We start from the raw sequence: 13,610 nt of genomic DNA, 5'->3' as shown, positions 1-13,610 counted from the left end.
ACCTCCAGGGTATCGCTAGCCTAGGGCACACCTTTGCCTGAAGCATAAGACAAGGTTAGAAAGTCCCTCCTGTCCACGCAACAATTCACAGGCCCTGCACAGACATCTACCCAGTGTGTGGACACTCAACTGGACCTTTTAACTTGCGGCTCTGGGTCATCAGAGGAAGTAGCAACAAAAAGGGCTGACAGAGCTCAGGAGACAATAAAGATTAGTTGGGCAAGGAAACTATCCCCAAAGACTGAACTCGGAGCCACCCCAGGTGAGAGGCTGCAATTAGACACAGGTGACCGTGGATAGACGCCCTCTCTAGCACCTCGCCTACTGTGGGCATGCAGAGCTACGTTTTCATTCCCTGCATCTACGGTAGATTTCTGGATCATCAGTAAGTGTCTTCTCGAGCAGTCAAAGGCTTGACACAAGACCCACAGCGTAGATACACTAGCAGTTATTCTATATTTTTGTTTTATATACGCACATCAGATTTAATAAATGAACTTTTATACGTCCATCCCAGAGTCTATTCTATATATTCTTGGCAAATTCCTTTCTTACAATTCCTGGAAAATTAAGGTGGAAAATCTCTGACTCCGCTTTAGATTTCAGAATCCTCTGCAGATCTTGGACCGCCCTGCTGGTCTTGATGGTGAGATGCTTAGCTGAGGGACCATTTCGCTGGCTCCCTGTGCTCTCCTGAATCCATAGCCCCCATCACAGAATGACTTGAACATAACCCATCACTGTTTTCCCCGCTTCTGATAAACCACCATGAAGTCTGACCCCAATGGGCACATTTAAAGTCAGTTTCACAAAAGTGAGAAAAAGAACGTTCAACAAACGGGCTATTATCTTCCTAGTTGAAACTTTAGACCCAGCAAGCAGTCTAGCGCTGTGGGTCAGAACGGGCATTTGGTTCCTTTGCCAGCTTCTTGTTACCCAGGACGTGACTTCCAGGGCAGTCTGTAAGGCAGGAATGAACAAGGGGTTATCTTATGGCAAGCACTCAGCTCCTTGTTGATTGCTAAAGACCATGCAACTCCAAGATTCCTTTGGGAGCTGTTGGGTTTTGTTGCTGTTGCTCTTCTTGTTGTTGTTTTGTTTTGGGGGGGGGTGGAGATCAGAGAAGGTTTCTCTGTGTAGCCCTGACCGTCCTAGAACTTGCTCTGTGGACAAGGCTGGCCTCGAACTCAGATTTGCCTGCCTCTGTCTCTAGAGTGCTGGGATTAAAGCTGTGTGCCATCAAGCCCAGTCAACTCCAGGATTCTTGCACATCTCCACATACGCGCTCCCAAGGGAGATGTCCCCAGGAAGAGCTGCAAAGGGTGTCATTTGGGAAGGAGAAACTTCAGCCTGAGGTTTGCTATCACCATTCTCAAAAGAAGGGCTTTAAATGACCCCTCCCACTAATCCTGTAAGGGATGTAAGAGATCTCAGGAGTGATGGGGGAGAGGGTAATGGAAGAAATGTGACCCAGAAGCAGAATGCATTAAGGAAGGGAACCAGCCAAAAGCAGGTAGGGAGCATGGGGAAGGGGATGAATTGGAACATGTAAATAAGAAAATGTAGTTGTATAAACAATCTACCTTGCATGCTAATTTAAGAACCAAGGAGCTGGGGAGATGGTTCAGTAGGTGAAAGCAACAGATATTCAGTGGGTAAAGTGAGGACAGGAGCTTGGATTCCTGGCACCCATTTAAAGGTGGGATGTGGTAGCAGGGCTGTGTAACGGCTGTGCCTCTGTACCAAGACAGACAGATCCTGGAGACTTGCTGTAGGCCAGTCTGGAATGGTGTGTTCCAGTGAGAGATCCTGTCTTAAAATAACACGGTGAGTGATAGAGGATGCCTGACGTTGACCTTTGGCCTCCATACGTGCACAACGGGCAAGTGTACACCCCCCCATACCACATCCATACATACAAATGAGCATGCATGCACATACCACATACAGACACACACTGAAAATAATGATAATTAAAATAGTTAAAACGTATAAAATATTAAAAAATTAATTTAAGGGGGTGGGAATTTTATACCATTCTTTCATAAAGTGAAGACACCATCTGCAAAAGGACCTTTGCAGAACATTCTTTCATAAAGTGACCTTTTGCAGAATACTTTTTTGCTTTTAACTTTTTAATTGGCTAAGCTAGTTCGACTCTCTAAACCACACAAACAGCAGAAAGGCTTTCTGTTCTCTGGTCTCTTATCCCCCGTGATGTGTACTTCATTCCTCTGCTCTCTCGGGTGTGATAATTGCCCTCACTTCTGCTGCGGCCCCAGGCATCACTCAGATGCCAGAGGAGAGGCCACACACACAGACCTTCACTCCTAGACACTCGTTTTGCCTTTTCCCATTGAAGAGAAAAACTTCAGCCTGAGACAGTTCAGACTTCAAATGAAGGGAAATAAAATCAATATTCGTCACACATACCTAAATGTGGACTATTTAATACTTGCATCTTGTTTTATTTCGAAGCTTTTCCTTGTTCTAATCTACATCCTCAGAGGCGGTTTAATATCCCCAATTCCTAAATTCTAATATCTCAAATGGCCAATCCAAACCAGTATTCGAGTTAATTATATTCCCCTAGCTCCCATTAAACCAGGAGGAATTCTTTGGAGGAGGTGTGATTTGAATAAAACGTCTCAAAATTGTTTCACTGGAAATATTGACCTGAGTCCCCTGAGAAGAGGCACACGTGTGAGGCCATGTGGCTGCCCAGAACCCGTGTCATTATTCACCAATTGCACAGTATCGCACTTCCAAAATGGCACAACCGCCTCAAAGCCAACTTGCAAACATATAGTGCAGAACAGACCGTAAAAAAATATCTACAAACATAGAAACTGAATGGAAAGGACATTAGCCCCAGCAAAGCTTAGGGGTTTAAGTGGCAGAGACCACAAAGCATTGAGTCCAGATGCCACCTGAAAGCAGAATGTTCTTGTGTGGTGCAGACCCCTCTGTCTGACTTCAGCCCACCTGGCCCCACTTGGGCATCTCATGTGGATAAACACAGCGGAGAGGTTCGTGGGGCGGAGCTGTAGTGTGAAGTCCACTGGTGCTCACAAAGGAACCTGCAGCATTGACGAACTGGCTTGGGAGAGCCGGGAACTGGGGTTAGCTGCTTATTCATGGGGTGGCTGACTTCAGCAAAGCCATGTAACCTGTGTCATCTTTGACCTCCTCCTCTGCAAGATAAACAGTAATACCTGATGTTTCTTCCTTTACTAGAAGACTAAGCTGGCCTCAAACTCAGAGATCCGCCAGTCTCTGCCTCCCAAATGGCCACCACCTCCTGGCAGTACTGCTCTTCTTAATACAGTGATCTCTCTAATGCTCAGCTTGTGTGAATTTCTAGGGAAGCACCACCTCTCAGTCTGCATATGGTACATCTGGCCCTCCACTCTGATACAACCCCAAGTGTTTACGCATCTTCTTCTGCATGCATGTCATCGCTGGTTTCCCCCACAGCATCCTCCATTCACAAACAGCCATCCCGATGACAACCGTGTCCTGTGGCTGTATCCAGTCCTCAGAGGAAATCACACTCAGATCTCTAGCTAGGGCATGTCAAAGCTTGTCTAGACCTTCTTTAATTTACTAAGATTACACTCCTACTGGGGAAGAAAAGACTGAGGCAAATCAGCTGGGGCAGATGAACCTCACTACCAATTACTCTTGTTAGATCATGGCCTTGTCATTTTAAGACACAGATCATTCTAAACAGCTGGATCTCACAACTGAAAAAAATCAGATCATCCCTTGCCTCCTTCTGCCCCCTCCCCTTTCTGGGACAAAAGTCAAGAAGCCATGCTGTGCTATGGTTTCACAGTCCCTACTTTATGGTAATACCCAGTACCTGGCCCCTGGATGCTCACTGTCAAGTAGGCTGACCTAAACCAAATCACATGGTGTAGAACTTCCTACCACCTCCTGAAAGGTTGCAAAATGCTTTCCTGTTGACAGAGGTTTCTGTCCCACCAAGTCCCGCAGCCGTTCAGTCCCAAAGAAATACACAGAGGCCTACATTAATTATAAATTGGTTGGCCTATTAGCTCAGGCTTCTTATTAACTAACTCTTACATCTAACCCATAATTCTTGTCTATGTTAGCCACATGGCTTGGTACCTTTTATCAGTGAGGCATTCTTATCTTGCTTCCTGTGCATTTGGGTGATGACTGCAGAATGAGCCTTTCTGCTTCCCAGAATTCTCCTGTTCTCATCGCTCCGCCTATATTTCCTGCCTTGTCGCCTGCCTATAATTCCTGTCTGGCTCCTGGCCAATCAGCATTTAATTAAACCAATACAAGTAATGAATCTTTACAGGGAATAAGACCATTGTTCCACAGCATTTTTCTTTCTTTGGTGGTTTCTCTGGAGACTTGTCTCTGGGTCCCTCCACCACTGCAATCATCCTGTCCATGGTGGCTATCTTTTACCTCAAGTATCCCTCTTAAAAAAGCTCTTCTCCCGGTTTAAAAGGGAAGCTCCTCTCTTTCCCTTTAAGGTCTCATTGGGTTGTCTCTGATATGATGTACTATTCCTCTTTAATGCTCTCCCACCTTAAGGCCCAACCCTGGCTCCCACGGGTACAATGCTCTCTCCCCTAATAAGGCTCACTTATGAAGAGGAATTTTGTGTCAGCTCTGTTCCCAAACCGACCACTGCCACACACTTTCTCTAGCAATTACTACCGCTCATTTGTCAGAATATGGGCCTAATTTGGCTCACTTCCTGCCCGCTTTGCAGTTTTGGAGTGTGCATGCAACTAAGAGACAGAGAGAAGTACTTGAAGAGGTTTGGTAGAAACTCCGGGAAAGATGCTTGTTGCCCTCTGAGTAAGAAGAAAATTTCCCTCGGCTTCCTAGGAAATAGCTGTTCAAGAAAAGGATGCCAAGAATGCTCCAGCCACCTTACTCCACACTGGGGACAAAGCTAGCCAGATGGGAAATCAAGCCAAGACATCACAGAAAGGAGGGAGACCCCACTTGTTCCATCCACCTTCAAGCTCGTCTACTCTCTGAGCTTCTCACACTCAAGTGAGTTTGGGCAGTGAGGGGCTCATTTCCTAGTAGACTTCCTTCATTGAGCCCAGTGTTTGGAATAAAGATACCCACCATTTATAATAGATTCTTATCCCAATAAAATATTTTAAAATACCATAAATTGACTGGCATTGAGTCCACTTCATCTACAGAACATCCAAGCCAAGCAACACAATGTACAGGGTAGTGTCTTGTTCTCATGGTCTCTGACAGCTATCAGTAAGCCCCCTGCTATGAAGATTAAAATTCAAAATATTTGAAGTTCCTTTGGAATATGCAATTGTCTTTATACCACTGTGAAGTGGTATAGTCATAAATCCAACCACGTTAAGTGGGGGCAGTCTGTACGTATCAGTCATCATGCCTGGGAGGTAGCATCGGAGCCTGCTCAATGCTGAGTCCTGCTCAGAAGTACAGAGTCTGCTGGTGGCAAAACCATTTCTATCCATTGCTTTGGCTTAAATGCATTCTTTCTGTTGGGTTGGCAAAACATTCAAGTATAGACACTGTGCAGATCCCTTACATTTTGACCATCCTATTCCTGTCCGGTGCTAGAGTTCATTTTTTTTAATGCATGTGGATGTTTACATTTGTGTGCGACTACATGGTCTAGTGTGCGCAAATGCATATGTGTGCTGGGACATGTGTGTGTGTGTGTGTGCGCACATCTGGAGCCAGAGGACAACGTCAGGTATTATCCTCAGAAGCCCACCCACCTTCTCTGAAATAAGGCCTTTCCCTGGTCCAGAGCTCACAATTAACATAGACTGGTCAACTGGGCAGCCCCAAGGGCCTCTGTCTTTGCTTCCCCAGCCAGCAGGTTGCAAGCACTCCACCACACCACCCGTTTCTATGCAGCATCTAGGGTCTGAACCCAATCTTCATACTTTAGAGGCAGGTGAGAGCTTTACCAACTGAGCCTCCTCTGCCAGACCTCAGAGCTGGTTTTTATAACCTGTGAAGAAAAGCATTCTGAACACCATTTCACAGGTGTGACCTATGATTGGATGATCTCCATAAGGTCACCTAGCTGTAGCGGGTGTGGCTCTGGGACAAGAACCCTGGTCACCTGTGGGCAATCAAGTGTGATTTTTGGCAGAAGGGAGGTGATATTTAAAGACCTTTGGCGTGTCGTGACAGTACAAACCTGCAATCTCAAAATCTGAGAGGCTAAAAGCGGGAGGATCCTGAGTTGCGAAGGCAGCGTGCATCCAGGGCAAGCTCTAGGCATGCGCTGTGAGATGCATCCTGTGAGCTGCCGCACGGCAACTCCTTGGGTTAGTTACTCTAACCTGCTGGTCATGGCCATGCAGTTCTGTGCATGAAGTACCCCTCCCAAGTTCAAGGGAGCCCCAGTCTGGGGAGAGGAGAGCACCTACCCAGTCTTCATCATAGCTGAATCAATTCACCTTTGGCTGAGCTCAGGCACGCTTCAGAGAGCAGAGCTCACGAGCAGCTGGGGGAAAGCGCTGCTGATTCTCACTTCCTTCCTCCAACAGGTCTCTCCCCCACATTGTTCTCAGCATTGTCTGAACTTCCCTGTTACTCACTGGTGAGTCAAGAGCAGGCCAGGCCAGCTGCAGACAAGCTCCGCTGCTGCTCCCCTGTGTGCGGCAGCCTCCTTGCTGGGCCCCAGCACCACGCAGCTCTGCTCCAAGGCTCTAAAGAGGCCAGGCTCTGCAAGCCAACAGGCCACAGGGGACCTCCAGAGCCACCTGTTATTGTGACCATATGCTGCTTAATCAGTTTGTTTTGATGGGAGTTTTCCAAGGAGGAAATAAAGCCTACATTTATTTTATTGTTTTTTTAAAGGCCACTTGTCCGGCCCCTTTAAATATTCAGAATTCATTGTTAAATTCACTGACATGAATGAAGAGCATGTTGCCCACAGTCAGTTTGATCTCCTACCTAGGGACTAAAATTCTGGGTTTGTTGGCAACTTTTTCTGCTAGCCAGAACAAGATGTTGTCATCTACAGAGTTCACACCCAAGTATGGTACAATAAAGTTTATATATATATATTAAAATCTCATAGTATTTAAGTAAACTTACATTTTTACATTTTTAGGGGGTACATTCATAGTTATCCTAGGGTATTATGGCCCATGGGCTGTGGGTTGGAGTTGCAAAGGTTTGCTACAGAATAAAAGACATGAAAACATATGAATTTATATGAGCTAGTATAATACAGGCATTTCAATGCATTCGGGAATGGTGGTGTCATAAGAGGAGATGTATCCCCCCCCCCCCGCCCAAATGTGTTGAAGTCTTAAGCCCTAGTGCTTCAGAAAGCAGCTTTACTTACAGAACTTATCAAGAGAAAACACTGTTGTGGAGGCGTGCCTAATCCCACAGTTAGTGTCCTCTAAAGGGGAGCTGTGTGGGGACACACGGAGACCTCGCGTGACGAAAGCAGACATGTGTATGCCAAGGGGCATCCAAGACGGCCATCCACCACACACACATCCTTGATGTGGGAAGCCCAACCTCCAGAGCTGGGAGAGTTTCTGTGCATTTCTGTCATTTCAGCCACCCCATTGGTACCATGTGGTCGCACAGCTTCCTGGGAACGGCCCAGATGATTTAGACCTTCCCATCTGAGGTCCTCAGTGTGTAAAGGCCATCTTCAGTGTGGGTATAGCTGACTGCATCCTTTCCACCACCCAGACCTGAGCTGCCCTGTCTGGCCACCCCAGCAGCCCGGCTCCACCATGGCACGGGCGCGTCCAGCAGGCAGGTTGTCATTGTGGATCAAAGGTTTTGTGGCTGGGTCGGTGGTCACCTTTCTTCTCCGGTAGCCATCCAGTACCATCAACACTGGTCAGGAGGGGTGAAGACTCTAAGCGGGCACCAGTTCGACTTTTTCATGTTCAGTAAGACATGCAGGTGTTGTCTTAAGTAAGAGCATCTTACCATCGGTTTGTGGAGAGCGACAAACAGCCTCGGCAACAGCCTGCGCAACTGAGGGGTTTCCCTGGGACTCCTTGGGCCAACAACTCAGTAAGATGTACCCCATTTCTGGCACTGGGGATCTCTCTGAGAGGGGACTTGCTGGGGCTTTGTCTCCCCTGTTATTTGGTGATCCCATTTAGATTTCTTTCACATATGTCTACATTTTAAGACGCTTCTACTGCAGTAGGTTTCCATACAGCCCCTCAGATGGCCCTTAGTATTAGCTGTCCTTCCCTGTACTCCTTTCCCTTACCCCTGCTTATCTTCCCCTCCCCATTCCAGACTCCCCTCCACAACTAGAAACATTGTCTACTTCCATTCCCTCCCTGTTACTTCTTCATGCTATGCATGACGCCTACTGACGGCTTCAAAGCTAACATCCACACAAAAGAGAACATATACCATGCTAGTCTCTTTGGGTCTGTCTTAGCTCACTCAGAAGAATTTTTGTTTTCTAGCTCCATCCATTTACCTGAGAGTTTCTTGATTTCATTTTTTGTCGACTGAGTAATATCCCATTGTATAAACAGCACATTTTCATCATCCACTTATCTGTTGATGGACATCTAGGCTGTTTCCAATTTCTAGATATCGTGTACAGAGCAGCAATGGATATGGTTGAGCGAGTGTCTCTAGGGTAGGATGTAGAATCCTTTGGGTATATGCTCAAGTGTACCACTTCACCAAGGCTGGATCTTGAGGTGGATCTATTCCCAGATCCCTAGACATTAAATCTTTATTAAGAAGACTAAGTGTTTTACTCGGTGTGGTGGTGCACACCTTTAATCCCAACGCTTGGAAGCAGACACAGGCAGATCTCTGTGAGTTCACAGTCTGGTTTGCCTAATCTACATACTGAGCTCCAGGACAGCCAGGGCTACAAAGACAAATCTTGTCTCAAACAAACAAACAAAGACTAGGTATTTTCCAGGAATATGGCACGCATGTTTCACTTTTCATGCTTGATATGTCGTGCAAAATGAAAGGCTGTGGATACCTGAATTGGAGCTGCCGTTAATCTCAGTGGAAGGTGGGGCAAAAGAGTAAAGGGAACAGGCTTTTTAAAAAGAAACTAATGGGGGGCTGGAGAGATGACTCAGCAGTTAAGAGCACTGATTACTCTTCCAGAAGACCCAGGTTCAACTCCCAGCACCCATGTGGCACCTCACAACTGTCTGTAACTCCAGTTTCAGGAAACCTGAAACATCCCATGGCAAAACAACAATGCACATTAAAAAAAAAAAAAGGAAGGAAGGGGAAGGGAATGAAAGGAAAAGGAAGGGAAAAGAAGGGAAGGGAAGGGAAGGAAAGAAACAGGGGGGGGGGGCTAGAGAACTGGCTGCTCTTCCAGAGGACCCAGGTTCAATTCCCAGCCCCCTCAGGGTAGTTTACAACTGTCTGTGACTCAGTTACAAGGGATCTGACACCCTCACACAGACAAATGTGCACATAAAGTAAATAAATAAAGGAAACAGTATTCTTCATGTATAAGAGCTAAAATGTCAAAAATGCCCAAATAAATAAATAAAGCAAGCAAGCTTGGTATGGTGGCACATTTTCAGACCTTGTCTGAAAAACTAAGGTAGACAGGTCCTGAGGAATGACAAGCAAAGGTGACCTCAATCACCCTCATGCATACATGCACCCCTATGTACTATACAAACCAAATGCATATACACTCTATGCTAACATACATGGACTAGTTAGTTAGTTACTTCATTACAAATACACATGCCTAGCACTCTGAAAGATTAGAAAACTTCAAAAGAATTTGAGGACCGGCAGGAAACACACACATGAAGGTACTCCTTGCCAAGCCTGGGGCCTTGGGTGCAGTCCCTGGGGCTCACATGGTAGAGGAGGGTTTGGTTCCTTCAGCTTGTCCTTTGCCCGCCACACACATACCATGACATGGGGATGAAATCACATGTAGGCACATAAATAAATAACATGCAATTTAAATGTGTTAGTTGAAAAGGAACCATAATTTCTGTTAGGTGTGCTAATGCATGCCTTTAATCCTAGCACTTCAGAGACAGAGGCAGGCAGGTGGATTTCTGAGTTCAAGGCCAGCCTGGTCTAGAGCAAGTTCTGGACAGTCAGGGCTACAGAGAAACCCTTTCTCAAAAAACAAAATAACAACAACAAAAAATAATAAGGAATTTGTAGTTCTAACCTTTGATAAAAAAGACAAATTTCTGAACTCATACTATATATCTCAACTAGGAATTCTCATTACATGGCATCTGAAATATATTTCTGCATTGCCTGCACCTTATACCCGCCCTCCTCCACCCTTCACCTTTCAGGGTACAGAACAAGAATCCCAGTGAGGACAGTAGAGCCTAACTGTGCTTTCCCAACTGCCTATTCCTCCATGCCTCTTGCCCAACTCCAAATCACTCAGTCCTGACAGCCTCCAGAGAGCTGTGGCATCCTCCTGTGCCCTCTCTGCCCCTGTTGGCTGTGTCTTTCTGCTCCTGCCTTTGGGTGAGAAGAGGCAAACCAGGGCAGACTGGTTTGAAAGTAGAACAAACATCTGTGGTATCACCCTACCACAAATGTCGCTAATCCAGTGTCTCTACCTGGACTAGCCTCTGAGCAGCGGCTGAAGGTTAGTGTTTCTTGAAGTTTAAAACCTCCCCCTTGGCTCCACGGAGAAGCCTAGGCACAAGAGCCCAGCAGGATTATCTCACGTTAGAGCAGGAAAGACGTATTACCTGTGTCACCTTCGCAGCCAAACCTTTGGTCCTGTGCTAAGAAAATGCTTTGGTTTGATGGGAAGGCTGTGTCACAGTTCACCTACCATTGTTTATCGGCTCACCAGCTGTGTGAATCTGCATAAATTTTCCAAACAGCCTGTTTCCTTCACTAGACACTGATGCTCTGGACCTCACACTATTGCCATAACCAGAAACACCGCAATAAATCTTAATATAAATATCAGATGTCTTCATAAAAATATTAATTTTTTATGGTTATTTTTGTGTGTATGTGGATTCCTGTGTGTCACAGAACCTTTGGGGGGGGGGTCAGAGAGCAACTTATAGGAATCAATTATTTCCTTCTATCGTGTGATCGTGTGGATTCCAGAGATTGACCTTAGTCATCAGCTCTGGCACTTAAATTCCTTTACCCACTGAGACATCTCACCAGTCTTTTTTTTTTCTCTGTAGTTTTTGAAGCCTGTCCTAGAGACGAGGCTGGCCTTGAACTCACAGAGATCTGCCTGCCTCTGCCTCCCTACTGCTGGGATTAAAGGCGTGTGCCACCACTGCTGGGCCAGTCCTATTATTATTATTATTATTTGATTATTGTTATTTTCATTTTGAGATGGGGGTCTCTATACTCCTGATTGGCCTAGAACTCAATATGTAGATCTGGCTTGCCTTAGTCTCACAGAGACCTTCTGTCTCTGTTTCCTGGGTGCTGGTGTTGAAGGTGTGGTCCAGCTGCTATTTTGTTTTTTGGCTTTTTTTGTAAACTAGACTGTACTTGAACTTGAGATCCTCTTGCCTCAGCTTCCTGAGTGCTGGGATTACAGGCACATGCCACCAAGTCCAACTTAATCTCATTGTGATGAGCTTTGTGTACCTATTGAGAAAACTGCCCCCACTCTCATGAAAGTCTCCTTCAATCTGGTATTTTGATGCTTCTCTGTGAGATTAATTTTATTTTTACATTACAACTATTTTCTAATAAATCCACCGGAGCATGCCTGGTTATTTGGATCTAGTTTACTAGTCGCCGCAGTGTGTGATAGCAATGACAACGGAGTGCTACAGTATTTCCGCCATCAGGAGGAATTAGGATACCATTTCCACCTCACCTGGCAAGGCGGGAATGAAGCTGCAAGAGGCCATTGTCTTGTTTGCGAATGAAGAGCAGGTATAGGTGTGAGGAGCCCCACCCTTGGCCACTGAACAAATGGGGAGTCTGTTCAGTGACAGGGCCTGATTGTTAGCTTAGATGATCTGCCTGCCAGCCTGGGGAAACCCGAAGGACTGGGATACATTCAGAAAAGAAGCCTGGCTCTTTCCTGGTTGTTCCAAGTTAGGGCTAGACCACTTACTTGACAAGCTTTATAAAATGGGCTGGTAAAATTGTTCCTATGTACCCGGAATGGGGACTGTCTACAAATGGGCATCTGGACTAGAATATGGTCCCAGTTATGTCAAAACTAGAAATCTTTGCTTCGCAACCACACAAATCGGGTAGTTTAGCTTGCAGTCATTCTTGTCTACCCAGTGATGGCTTGCCGTCATGGAAACAGCTACTCCAGAGAGACCATGGTGTCATCTGTCAGAACTAGGTTATATTCCTTGAAAACAACACAACTCCTCCAGCCCCAAAACTTTACTTGTTTTTATGTGTCGAGTGTTTGCTTGAATGCATGTATGCGCACCATGAATGTGCTTGGTGTCTGTGGAGGTCAGAAGAGGGTGCTGATCCCCATCCCCTGGGACTCAAGTTACAGATGGTTGTCCACTACCAGGTGGGTGGCATACTAAAGTGAGCCTGGTGAGGCCCTTCCTATATCAAAGATGGGCCCTCCAGTTCCCAGATAGCGGCCCTCTGCCAGCGCTGAACGGATGTTTGGTGTGCGCTTGCTCGAGTCCTCTTGTCAATAACATATTGTGCTGTAAGTATTGCGTCCAGACAGCAGCATCTTGCAAGGTGAGAAGACTAGAGCTGCAAGCAACACCCAGACTCAAGACTTTTGTTAGCGTGCAGGCAGAGGCCATGGACTTGAGACCACATGGCAGGATCTTAAATGTAGTGTTACTTGGTGTCCCGCACACTGCAAACTGCTCATCCGTGTTTCCCAGCTCGACTGTCTCTGGCGCTCCTTTGGATCATCAGGGATCTTGGTTGAATTCCCAGTGTCCAAGGCTAGCCTTCTTCAGAAACTAGGTTTCCTTTCCCTTTCCTGGAGCTTGCTCTGTAGACCAGGATGGCCTCTAACTCACAGAAATCCGCCTGTCTGAGTGCTGGGATTGAAGGTGTGAGCCATCACCACCACCCGACTAGAAACTAGGTTTCTCTTCTTAGATTCATCTTGTTTCTGCCACACTTGAGTCAGCATCTGCCTAAATATAGAAACTTATAAGGAAAGGTTCCTTTCGTTTCCAGGTACAGCCATTGAGTGCAGACCACAGTGTCGTCTCAGTGTCTCCGAGAGCTTGGGTTATACTTCTGTTTTTCAGACTGTGGGTAGCACTGTCCTAGAATTAACCTTATGACTTGGTTACCTTAACTTCTTCAGTCTCTTCTGGGACTCCTCCCCATGCCTTCTATTTCAGATCTGGGTCATCTGTCCTTTATCTCCTGTCTGAATTGTGGACCATTAACATGAATGTTGCCAAAGCCTTATTGCCTGCATGTAACATGTCCTTCTTTGTAACTAGTAGAGAGGCCGATTATGGAATGCAGCCGAAAGGTGTAGGCGGACTTTTCTGTCCTGCCAACCAGCTTCCAAATAAATGACACAGAGGCGTGTTACTATTAAAGTTTTCCCAGTAGCTTAGGCTTGTTACTAACTAGCTCTTACAACTTAAATCAACCCATTTCTATTCATCCATGTACCGCCCCAAGGCTCGTTCACC

The sequence above is a fragment of the Microtus pennsylvanicus genome, chromosome 16 (assembly GCF_037038515.1).
Source record: "Microtus pennsylvanicus isolate mMicPen1 chromosome 16, mMicPen1.hap1, whole genome shotgun sequence".
Lineage (NCBI taxonomy): Eukaryota > Metazoa > Chordata > Mammalia > Rodentia > Cricetidae > Microtus > Microtus pennsylvanicus.
The sequence above is the reverse complement of the archived record's forward strand: the minus strand, read 5'-3'. Positions refer to the sequence as shown.